The following is a 12,179-nucleotide window of genomic DNA, read 5'->3' as shown; positions in this document are numbered from 1 at the left end:
TTTAATTGGTTAAGTGGAGATGGAATAAAAGTCAGAGAAAACCTTTATGTTGAATTGTTGTGCGGCTTAATATAGTGATACAGCTGTTGAGGAGAGAAAATTATCTCTCCTAATTTCAATCTTCCCTTTGGTCATTCACAACTCAAATTGTTTTTTCAGCAAGTTGCCAACACACTTCAATTGAAAGAGCTTGAACAGAAAACAAAGGAGCGAGTTGCCAAGGTTTTCAAAAGTATGAGGCATTTTATTACCATACTAACGCGAAGACAAGAATAATAAACACAAGACATTCAACATACATCAATACCAGATAACTAGGAAAGCATCTGGTGCTGACAGGGAATGAAGGTTAAACAGTATTTAGACTCTTTTAGGTGTTAGATTTTAAAGATTATGCCACAGTTGATTAATCATTGACGATATTCACACCCGTAGCAGAATCTCTAAATATCGTCTTTGGTTTGGTTTATTGTTGTCACGTATCTAAGTACAGCAAAACGTTTTGTTTTGTGTGCAGCATATGCAGATCATAACATACAAGAACATACAAATCATAGGGTGATTGAATAGAACTAGGCAACTTTATGACTGCACAGGAGGTGCACAAAAGCAAGATCATCTTTCGATTTGAAATTTGAGACGTCCATTCAGCAGTTTAATAAAAGCAGCAAAAACGTTGCTCTTGGTATGCATGTTTCAGCTTTTGTATCTTCTGCCTGATGGAAGAGATTGGAAGAGATTATAACCAGGATAGTGTAGCAGTTTCGGGGCAAACCCCAGTTTTAAAAGGAAAGACTGAAAGAAAATGGCATTTTGTGAAAAACTGGTCAACCTGGCATCTGCGCTGGCAGGGTTTCCCAGCAGTCTGTCAGAATAAGGATGCACCTTCTTCTGGGGACAGAGATCCTCACAGGTATGAGACAACTTGACCAACAAAACGGCACCCGCCAGTCATCGTATCAATGGACAGGCATAGAAATGGTAAGGAACCCTGAAGCTGTGAACAATGGGATAACGATTTACTTTAATCTGAAAACAGTTTGGGAGGCTCCATGAAGTCATCAGAATTTCAATTAAGTAAATTTGGGACGGTATTGACCCTTTCGTTTCCACGAATGATGAGATTAATCTGGCCCCCGCAATCACCAGAGATGCTTTGTGAAATGGAATTACCTGAGGGACAGAGCCAGGCGTCCCTTTGGAATCACACGGGTAAAGGGAACAGCAGGGCCAGCTATCGGGGGCTCTTTTTCATTTTCACTCTCCATCTGAGCTCGCTGCACCTCTGGACACTGACCCTTTGGGGCTGAAGACATCGACCCTGTCTGCGACCTCAAACTTCGAACGTTCGCAACAACACCTGAGGCAGAGAGGGAGCTCCACCGGACAAGCAACAAGTGGGTGGCACGGTGGCACAGTGGTTAGCACTGCTGCCTCACAGCGCCTGAGACCCGGGTTCATTTCCCGACTCAGGTGACTGACTGTGTGGAGTTTGCACGTTCTCCCCATGTTTGTGTGGGTTTCCTCCGGGTGCTCCGGTTTCCTCCCACAGTCCAAAGATGTGCGGGTTAGGTGAATTGGCCATGCTAAATTGCCCGTAGTGTTAGGTAAGGGGTAAATGTAGGGGTATGGGTGGGTTGCTTCGGCGGGTCGGTGTGGACTTGTTGGGCCGAAGGGCCTGTTTCCACACTGTAAGTAATCTAATCTAATCTAAAGTCCCTGTGAGACCGTAAGAACCCTTTTTAGGCCTGAGACACGTTGGAGTAGTTGGTTAGGCATGGGGGAATTGGTGGCTGTGTAATTCTTAAGGTATAGGTACCCTGTAAATTGTGTAAGCTTATTATTTACATTGTGTCTGCTTATATTTTCTTGTATAGTTTTCTTATATTTTATATTGTAGTATAAAGTATAGGTTTCATAGAAGTATTGTATGGATTGGGCAAGTTAAAGTTTCCGTATAATAAAGTTCTCTGGTAATTTTGACCTCATATCCTGTGCTGCTTCTGGATACACCAATTCTGACGGAGTTCACCACAGATCCCAGACTATAATTCCAGTGTCAAGGACCGAAGGGTGATCCAGGCAATTCAAACCAACGGATCAAGGGGGATTGCTGTCTAGGATAAACAGTTTGACCTCTTTTTGTTTCCCTCTTGGGGGTACTGCCCGGGTGGGTAGGTACCAGGTGGCTGTTGTCCCAACAATGAGAGACAGGATCGCCCAGGCATTGGTGGCGGTCGCAATTACTGTGTGGAGATACTTTCCGACTCGCTGGTCAAACTATAAACAGGAAGTTCGGTTCAGTGCTCTCTCTCTCTCCCCAGTGGAGTTGTCCTAGTGTGGCATTCTGGGTCTTTAAAGTTTCAGAGCCTGCTGGAGAGAGACCACCATAGTAATCGGTGAACTCCAGACACCAGCCTGAGTGCCGAGTAAAGAAAAGAGGTCCCTCCACAGTGGGAGGGGTCTTTAAAGATGTTGAAATCAACGAGGTAAAAGATGTTGGCTGTCTTTCCACGGCAACGAAAAGTATAGATGGAGTTAGTGGAAGGGAGGATGGCCTACGTGATGGTCTGGGCTATTCTCATAGCTCTCTGTAGTTTCCTACAGTTCTGGGTAGACAAGCTGGTGTACCAAGCCATAATGTACCCAGATAGAATGCTTTCCATGGTGCATGTGTAAAAGTTGGTGAATGTCCTCATGGATATACTGAATTCCCTTAGCCTCCTGAGGAAGAAGAGGTGTTGCAGCACCTTCTTGATGATCGCATCCATGTGAGTGGTCCAGGACAGATCGCTGTTTATTGTAACTCCCAGGAACTTGCTGCTCTCGACCCTCTTCACCTCCGCTCCATTGATGTTAATAGTGGCATGTTTTCTTTCTTTCTTCCTGAAGTTGTTGATCAGCTCTTTAGCTTTGACATTATTTGAAGTTAGAGAGTCCATTCTCAGTCTCATAAAGACACGGAAGAAGTTGTTCTTAAACCTGTTGGTATGTGTGTTCAAGCTTCTGTATCTTCTGTCTCAAGGAAGAGTTTTAGGAAATCATTTGTGGGGTGGGAGGGGTCTTTGATGATGTTGGCAGCCTTTCCATAGCACCAAGAAGTGTAAATGGAGTGCATGGATGGGAGTGCATCATTGGCCTCTATGATGTTCTAGGCTGTGCACACAACCTTCTGTCGTTTCTTATGGACCTGGGCAGAGCAGTTGCCATACCAGGCCGTTATACACCCAGGCAATATGCTTTCAATGATGCATCTGTAAATGGTGAGGGTCCTTATGCCAAATTTCCTAAGCCACCTGAGAGAGAAGAGGCGTTGTTGTGCCTTCTCGACCATCACATCAACATGGGGCGTCCAGGACAAGTTGTCAATTATCGTCACTCTGAGGAATCTGATGCTCTCCACCCTCTCAACCTCTAGTCTATTAATGTAGGTGAGGCTGTGTCCTCCTGCTTTCAATGTCAACAATCAGGTCTTTTGTTTTGCCAACATTGGGAGAGTTTATTATCATTGCACCAGGACACCAAACACTCTATCTCCTTCCTGTATTCTGACTCATCATTATTTGATATCCATCCTACCACAGTGTGTCATCAGCAAACTTGTAGGTGGCGTTCATTCAGAATTTGGCAACACAGCCATGGGTGTACAGGGAGTACAGTAGGGGGCTGAGAATGCATCCTTGCAGGGCACCAGTGTTGAGGATTATCCTTGAGACAGAAGATACAGAAGCTTGAACACACGTTCCAACAGGTTTAAGAACAACTTCTTCCCTCTCTTTATGAGACTGAGAATGGACTCTCTAACTTCAAATAATGTAAATCTTGTTAATGTTGATTTTACTTCCCTCACTTCCTGTGAGGTATAACTCGTATGTCCCCCTCTGTTGAAGCAGCCTGTATGTCCATCTGTGAGGTGTAACTTGTATGGAGGAGATGCTGTTGTAACTTCACTGATTGCGGCCTGTGGGTATGGAGCTGAGGATCCAGTTGCAGAAGGCAGTTTAGAGTTTGGATATTAGTTTGGTTGGCATTATAGTATTGAAAGCGGAGCTGCATTTGATAAGTTGAAACCTGACTTAGGTATCATGATGCTCCAAGGATGTGTGTTAGGCTAGAGAAATGTTGTCTGTCTTGGACCTGTTCCGCTGGTAGGCAATCTGTAGGGGATTGAGGCAGGCTGGGAGGCTAGAATTGATATTGGCCATGACTAACCTCTCAAAGGACTTCTTGATTGTGGAGGTCCAAGCCACTGGGCAGTAGTTATTGAGGCATGTTGCATGTGTTTTATTTGGTACCAGTGTGATGGTGGTCTTCTCGAAGAAGGTAGAAACTTTAGGTTGTAGCAAGAACAGGTTGAAGCTGTCAGTGAATACTCTCACCAGCTGTACATGCAGGATCTGAGTGCATGGCCAGACACTTGTATCTGGACTAATCACTTTCCATGGGTTCACTCTCAAGAAGACCAATCTAATGTCTACATCAGTGACTGTGGGAACAGGTGTGTCTGGGCTTGTTGGGGCAGATGACACCATTCCATTAGCTTTCTGCTCAAAACAAGTGCAAAAATAATTAAGTTCATCAGGGAGGGGTGTGTTTTTGTCTGCTATTCTGTTCAGCTTCATTTTGTATCCTTTGTGTAGGCCTTGCTGTACTTCGTTGAATGGTTGTTTTCCCAAATTGCTTTTTAACCTGATGCTGTTTCCTGAGATGAGGAAGGTAACAGGCAAGGAAAGAAAGTTCCAGTTCTTGTTGTCACATACTCATTTTTCTTTCACTTTGCTCTGCTGCTCAAAAGCAGTGGTTGAAGTGTAATTCAGTGTGTAATCCTGAGTCTACCTCCATTGTCATTCTAAACTGGCTAACTGACTGACAGGTGAGATTTTCATCACCCAAATGTTAACTGAATGAATACGAGCTGCAAGGTGACAGTGACTGTGGCTTGAATATTTGAGGGTATTTGACATTTCACAAGGGCAAAGAGTTATGAAAAGGTGGTATGTAATGCTATTAATTAAGAGTGACATTGGGATGGTAATGAAAGATAACCTTACTTCAAAGAATCAAGATGTCCAGTTAGTTTGGGTTGAGATAAGATGTAACAGGGGGAAAATGTCACTTATTGGTGTAGTTTATAGGTCCCCTAACAGTAGCTACACAGTAGCATAGAGAATACAGGAAGAAATACCACACTTTATATTGAACCCCCTCTTTCAATGAGGTGCAGAATGGCATTCTAGGAGCAGCACCAGGCATACCTAAAAATGAGGTGTCAATCCGGTGAAGCTACCAGTCAGAACTACTTGCATGTCAAACAACATAAGCAACAAGTGCTCAACAGAGCTAAGTTAGCCTACATCCAACAGATCAGTTCTGAGCTCTGCAATCCTGTCTACTCGTGAATGGTGGTGGATAATTAACTCAGTGGAGGAGGAGGAGGCTCAACAAATACCCCCATCCTTAATGGTTCATTGCAAAAGATAAGACTGAAGCAATCTTCAGCCTGAAGTGCCAAATGGATGATCTATTTCAGTCTCATCTAGTGGTCCCAGAATCACAGATACTAGTCTTCAACCAATTTGATTCACTCCACGTTGTATCAAAAGCTGATTGATAGCATTGGATACTGCAAAAGCTATAGGCACTGACAACATTCCAACAACACAACTGAAAACTTGAGCTCCAGAACTTGCTGCTCCTTTAATCAAGCTATTCCAGGATAGTCACAATACTGGCAGCCACCTGCCAATATGGTGAATTGTGTATTATGTCCTGTCCACAAAAGCAGAATAAATCCAACATGGCCTATTCCTGTCCCATCAGTCGACTCTCGATCAGCAGTAAAGTGATGAAAGGTGTCCAAGCAACACCTGCTCAGATGTTTTCTCCCCATTTCATTTATTTAATTTCAGCTAACTCAACCGATTTTAGGTTAGTATTTTAGCTTAGGGGAGGTGATGGCCTGGTCGTATTACTGCCAGACTATTAGTACAGTACCCTGATAATATTCTGGGGAGCTGGGTTCAAATCCTGCCATGGCAGATATTTGAATTTGAATTCAGTTTTTAAAAAATCTGCAATTAGGAGTCTAATTGTGACTATGAAAAGCTGTTGTTGATTGTTGGGAAAACCCATCTGGTTCACTAATGTCCTATAGGGAAGGAAACATCCTGGTAAATCTTTACTGAACACTCTCCATTTTAATAATACCCTTCCTATAATAGAGAATTCCAGATATGGAAATGAAAAGTTCCAAAGATCCTGAGAAGGAAAGTGGGAGCACTCATGGATAAAAGTATTTTACTATGGACCATATTGCAGCAATGTTGCACATCAAATCACTAAAATTAGCAGGGGGTACTGAATTACTGGCACAGCAGCTGAAAATCTGGAATGTGGATTGAATATGATATAATGTGATAAATTGTGAAGGCCCAAGGATAAATGATAATGGGCAAACACAGAAAACTCAGCAGGTTCGGTACATCAGAACACTTCTTCAGAACACAGAACAACATGCCTTGTTTTAAAGAAGGGTCACTGAACCCGAAATGGTAACTCTACTCTCTCTCCAAGATGCTGCCAGATCTGCTGAGTTTTCTCAGCAATTTCTCTGTTTGTTTCTCACTTCCAACATCTGCGGTTCTTTGTTTTTTTTTCATAAGTGGTAAAGGAGCCTGGTAAACATCATGTGATTATAAGGTAACCTAAAAGCAGCCTGTTAGCTAATCATACAGTCATATGATTAACCTGGTTATCATCCAACAGGTTTATTTGGAAGCACAAACTTTTAGAGTACTGTTCCTTCATCAGGTGGTTGTGGCATACAAGATCGTAAAACACAAAATTTATAGCACAAGTTTACATTGTGATGCAACTGAAATTATGTATTGAAAAAGACCTAGATTGCTTGTTAAGTCTTTCATCTTTTAGAATGACCATATTGGTTTCAGTTCTTTCATATGTGAATCTCATATTTAAATCCCTTTTTCTTAAAGTTATATTCTCAAGTCAACTTTAACAATAGGTGCCGTGTTGTCTCAGACAATGCATTGAAGGTGTGAGGTGCCCTGTGTGAGGCTGTCTGTGCCCTAATGTTTAGACTGATTCTAGTTCTAAAAAAGGAATTTACAGAATCTTATTTGGATTCATATAACCTGGAGTTGTGCGATTTTTAACTTTGTACACCCCAGTCCAACACCGGTATCTCCAAATCATGATTAACCTGATTGGATGTGTTCATCAATTATCCTGATTGGATGTGTCAATGAATTAGCAACACAGCTGGTTTGTAACAACCAGGGTGGACTAAAAGCAAGTGTATAAAAGAAATATGTATCTTATTGTTCAGTGGAGAAGCTTCTGGTCTGCCAAAGGTTTCCTTCCCATTAGTGTAAAAAATTTTTAAAAACTCTTTGATGCTGAAAGTAGACCTGGCTGTTGAGTGATTCATATAATCACTATGCCCCAATGCAGATGAAGTGGAGTCAGGGCCAGTGTACAAATTAAGATTTAGTTGGCAAGAGGCAACTGATTGCTCTGTAAAGTAGTGAACAGTTATTGATAACAAAGATCTCCAGTCTACCAACAATTATGTGGGTTGCTCCCAGGTAGCTGAACAGCTTGGGGATGTGAATGCCCAGAGCAGAGACCATTGGCTGTCTTGAAGAGAAGGACCTATTTCTGCTCTGCAGTGAACAGCATCTCAAGCTGAAGATGGTCAGTTTCTTACCCCTCATTAGGTGCAGTAAACTATGCCATTTACTTAATAAGTCAGTAATATTTATAAGTGTGAACCAGTCACCCTGTGCCTCCTGCAATAGAGTGAAAGTATCTAGAGAAGAAAGATTGAGAGTAGCATTTTGATCCGCCAAAGGATCATCTCAGCAAACCTTGCACATGGGGACCATAGAATTGTTATCCCAGTCTTTCGATCTGCCCAAACCAACCATTTTTTTGTGTCTGCACAAGCCTATAAAGAGACTTAAAAGTGATTTTGAGGTTTAACTAGTACAGTTAAGTGCTGACAGTTCATAACTGTTTATATGTATCTAGAATCTATTTGTAATAAATATTAATTTTTGTTAAATGCAGAAGCATGATGCATAATTTTGGTCGACCTGGAAAGGTAAATTGGGAAGTCCTGCACATTTTGTAAAAGCTTTAACTTTTGTGATGACTTGGGGAATAGTGGTGCTTTATTTCTGATACATTACATCAGTGAGGCAAAACAGTGTTTGGGATCAAGCAACTGAATACAGAGAGGTACTGCCGTGAATTTTTGCGTTTTTCATCTGGGACACATTCAGATTTACCCAGAACTTGACATGAGCAAGAATATGGCAGAATTCCACTAACTGGATAATCAAAGCTTTATATTGTTCTGTCTGATTTTGTGCAATTTTGGGGGAAGTATGAGTGAATCATAAACTGCATTTCCAAATCCTATCAAGAATGGTTCTTCCAATTTTCTACTCAAAGTGACAGCAGCATTGGCATTAAAATTCTATTTAAATCCTCAAATGATATGAAACATCAGAATTCCTGACATTTGCACCTGTGGTTCAGTCAAAGCTGAGAAAACCAGTGTGGTAGAAGTCTCCAGACATTCTAAGTATCAAGTGACAGCTAATTTAGAGGGGAAGGGGAATCTGAAACTTTGAAGTGCATTAAATTGCAATGTTTACAGCTTTAAATATGGCCTTTATTTGCTATTATGTCAGCAATAGTGTGGCAACAGCTTGTAATTTTTCTGTTTTGTATTCTGATGCTTCAATATTTATTGCCTCCAACATTCTGCATAAATGATAATTGGATTGTCATGAGGAATATCTTTACATCTCTATTACCTTGTGGAAGAAATGCAGGATGAAGCTGCATAAGAGGAATCTTCCCCTGACTTGCAGCTACCCTTCAAATTGGCTAATATTCACCAAGGCCCTTGTAACTCTGAGCAATTAAAAGTGTTGGCAGAGGTTATAATTCTCTATGAATCAATCAATGACTTCTGACAAATAATTATATTGAAGCTACCTCCAGCACAGATATCTTAGTACCAGTGACTATGACAGTCTGTGTCATCCTCAGATTAATTTTGTTTCTCTACTTCCAACTGTACTAATGAGCATCAAGTGCATTGTTTACTAGAGCTAGCCCGCACACTCAAATCTTCATAGGTATCCATCAACAACATGACATTACAGTGTGCCAGAATTCTCCAAACCCGAAGTGTTACAGTTTACACCCACATTGTCATGTAATCTCCCTCTTACAAAGCCAACAACTGTACCCAGAAGGAAGGTGCCAGTCTCTCAATTTGGTTCAGAAGACAATTACAAAGTCAAGCAGATTAATGCTCAGTTTCCTGGGAACCATAGAACTGCAAAAACAGTAGTGTCAAAGGGGGCCATTCAGCTTGTTGTGTCCCCATACTGTCCAAAATAAAGCCATGAACCATTCATTCTAATCCCACCTGACAGCTCCTAATTTATAGCCTTGAAGTCTATGACATCCCAGTTGTAGATCCAGGTATCTTTGAAATGAGTTTAGGGCTTTAGCATCACCACTAAATCAGGCAGAAAATCTAGACACCCGACAGCCTCTGGGTGGAAACCTTTTCCCTTATGTCCCCTCTAATCCTCCACCAATTACCATCAATCAGTGTCCTCTGGTATTTGATGCCTCTGGTCGGAGAACTAGATTTTTCCTGCCAACTTTATCATAATTTTGCATACTTCTGATAAGTCATCCCTCAGCTTCCTCTGTTCCAAGGAAAACAATCCTAACCTACCCAATCTTCAATCAGAGATGCAATTTTCAAGCATTATTCTTATTAATCTTCTCTATACCGACTCCAGAGCAATATATTCCTTCCTGTAATGCAGTGGCTGGAACTGAACACAAAATTTCAGCTGTTCCAATCAGTATATTACACTGTTCTGGTGTTACATGTCTGGTTTTGTATTCTATACCTCATCCAATAAACAAAACCATTCCATACATTTTCATTAGCAACTTATTGACCTTGTGATAAATGTGGAGAAAGTGAAGACTGCAGATGCTGGAGGTCAGAGTCAGGAGTGTGGTGCTGCAAAAGCACAGCAGGTGAGGCAGCATCTGAGGAGCAGGAGAATCAACGTTTCGGGCATAAGCCCTTCATCAGGAATGTGGACCATATTATCACTTTTGGAATTTGGATTTAAAGAAAAACCAAAGACAGATGGGTTTTGGTTAATCCTGTGACTAATATGCTTCAAATCATAAACTCAGAAAGTAATTTGTGCAATATCATCATTTCTAAATCATTTGACTTCAGTCAGGAGTCTTAACAGCATCCCTGTAATCTTGATGGATAAACTGTTGAGTTTATGACAAGTAGGTAAGAACTTAAGGAGGAGAAAGTGAGGACTGCAAATGCTGGAGATCAGAGTTGAGAGTGTGATGCTGGAAAAGCACAGCAAGTCAGGCAGCATCTGAGGAACAGGAGATTTGATATTTCAGGCATAAGCCCTTTTTAGTTTTGACTTCAGAAGAAGTTACAAGATCTTAGTACAATAGGACCTGGAGTTAGTTAGGAAGAGTTTTTGTCTCAGAGAAAAAGCAAGTTTTTGCAGTTCACTTTAAGGCAACCTGTTTCCTCTGTTGGTATAAGTTCAAGTCTGTGGAGCTTCCAAACTAGGAGAGCATATACAAAAATCTTCAATTTGTCAGGACTGAAATGGTTTAGGCCATCAGAATTGTGAGAGGTTTATGCCCAAAAACTTGAAATAAAATCATAAAAAAGTCTCTGCAGTTCAAGAGAAAGAAACTGGGTAAACTCAGTTAAGAATTTTAAAAGTGAGATAGCAGCGATATTTCTCCAGGACCGAGTATGTATAAAAGTATATTGTTGAGAAACAGCCTGAATCTCTGTGTTAATGTATGTGTTAAAACCTTTCAAACTGTCTTCTGTATATATAATTTTGTTTGTTTATTTTCTTCTTTTATGTAATAAATGTATGTTCTGTTTAAAAAATATTTACAGTCTACTATGAATATATTTCAGTAACTCACCACAAAAACTGCAAAAGTTAAAAATATGATCTATCAATCCAATTTCAATGTGGGATCTGATTTGTCTGGTATTTCCATCAGCTCGGATCATAACAACTCATCCTGACATTTTCAAGAATTGTGGACATGGACTCCAAAGTCTTTCATTTTCTCTACCCTTGTTAACATCCTCACATTTATTGTGTATTCTTTGGCTTTTATTTTGTCCTTCCTATAAACATTTCTTCATTTTCTCCAGAACAATTTCTATCTGTCATCTTTCTGCGTGTTCAAGCAACACATCAATATCATCTGGAGCTGCAACTATCCTCTTCACTATCAATGACAGGGCTAAATTTGTCATCTACAAATTTCCCAATCATGACTCCCACACTTAAGTCCAAATCATTAATATAAAGTATAAACTCCAAGGGGCCCAACTCTGAGCCCTGAGCAATTCTGCTGGACATCACTTTCCACTTGCAAAAAATATCTACCAGCCATTAACATTTATTTCCTATTGCTGAGCCAATTATGGATCCAACTCACTACATTTTCCCTTTAGTTTTCTGACCTGCCTGTTACATGGGATCTTGTCAAATGCCTTACTAAAAACTGGCACATTTCCATTATTTTGAGCTAGGCCTGAATACTAAATGTCTGGGTGGCTTTGAGGAGATTAATGCCACTCTTAGCTGTGCTTTCTGAGTCTTATGCTGTTACCTCGGTTACCAGCTGGATTTCACTACAATATCAAAAGATGTAACATCGAGAAAGCAATAAGCATTCCAAGAGGGATGTTTTAGTAGGTGGAACTGTGGCTCAGTGGTTAGCACTGGTACCTCACAGTTCGATTCAGCTCTCAGGCGACTGTCTGGGTGGAGTTAGTTTGCACATACTCCTTCTGTCTGTGTGAGTTTTGTTCCACAGTCCAAAGATGTGCAGGTTACGCAAATTAGTCATACTAAATTGCCCATAGTGTCCAGGGATGTATAGGCTAAGGGGACTAGCATGGGAAATGCAGGGTTACAGGGAAAGGGTAGGTAAGTAGGTCTGGGTGGGATGCTTCTCAGGTCAGCGTGGACTCGAGAGGCTGAATGGCCTGTTTCCAAACTGTAGGGATTCTATGATTCTATGAATCAACTGAAAGA

Source organism: Hemiscyllium ocellatum, chromosome 17 (genome assembly GCF_020745735.1).
Source record: "Hemiscyllium ocellatum isolate sHemOce1 chromosome 17, sHemOce1.pat.X.cur, whole genome shotgun sequence".
NCBI classification, from domain to species: domain Eukaryota; kingdom Metazoa; phylum Chordata; class Chondrichthyes; order Orectolobiformes; family Hemiscylliidae; genus Hemiscyllium; species Hemiscyllium ocellatum.
The sequence above is the reverse complement of the archived record's forward strand: the minus strand, read 5'-3'. Positions refer to the sequence as shown.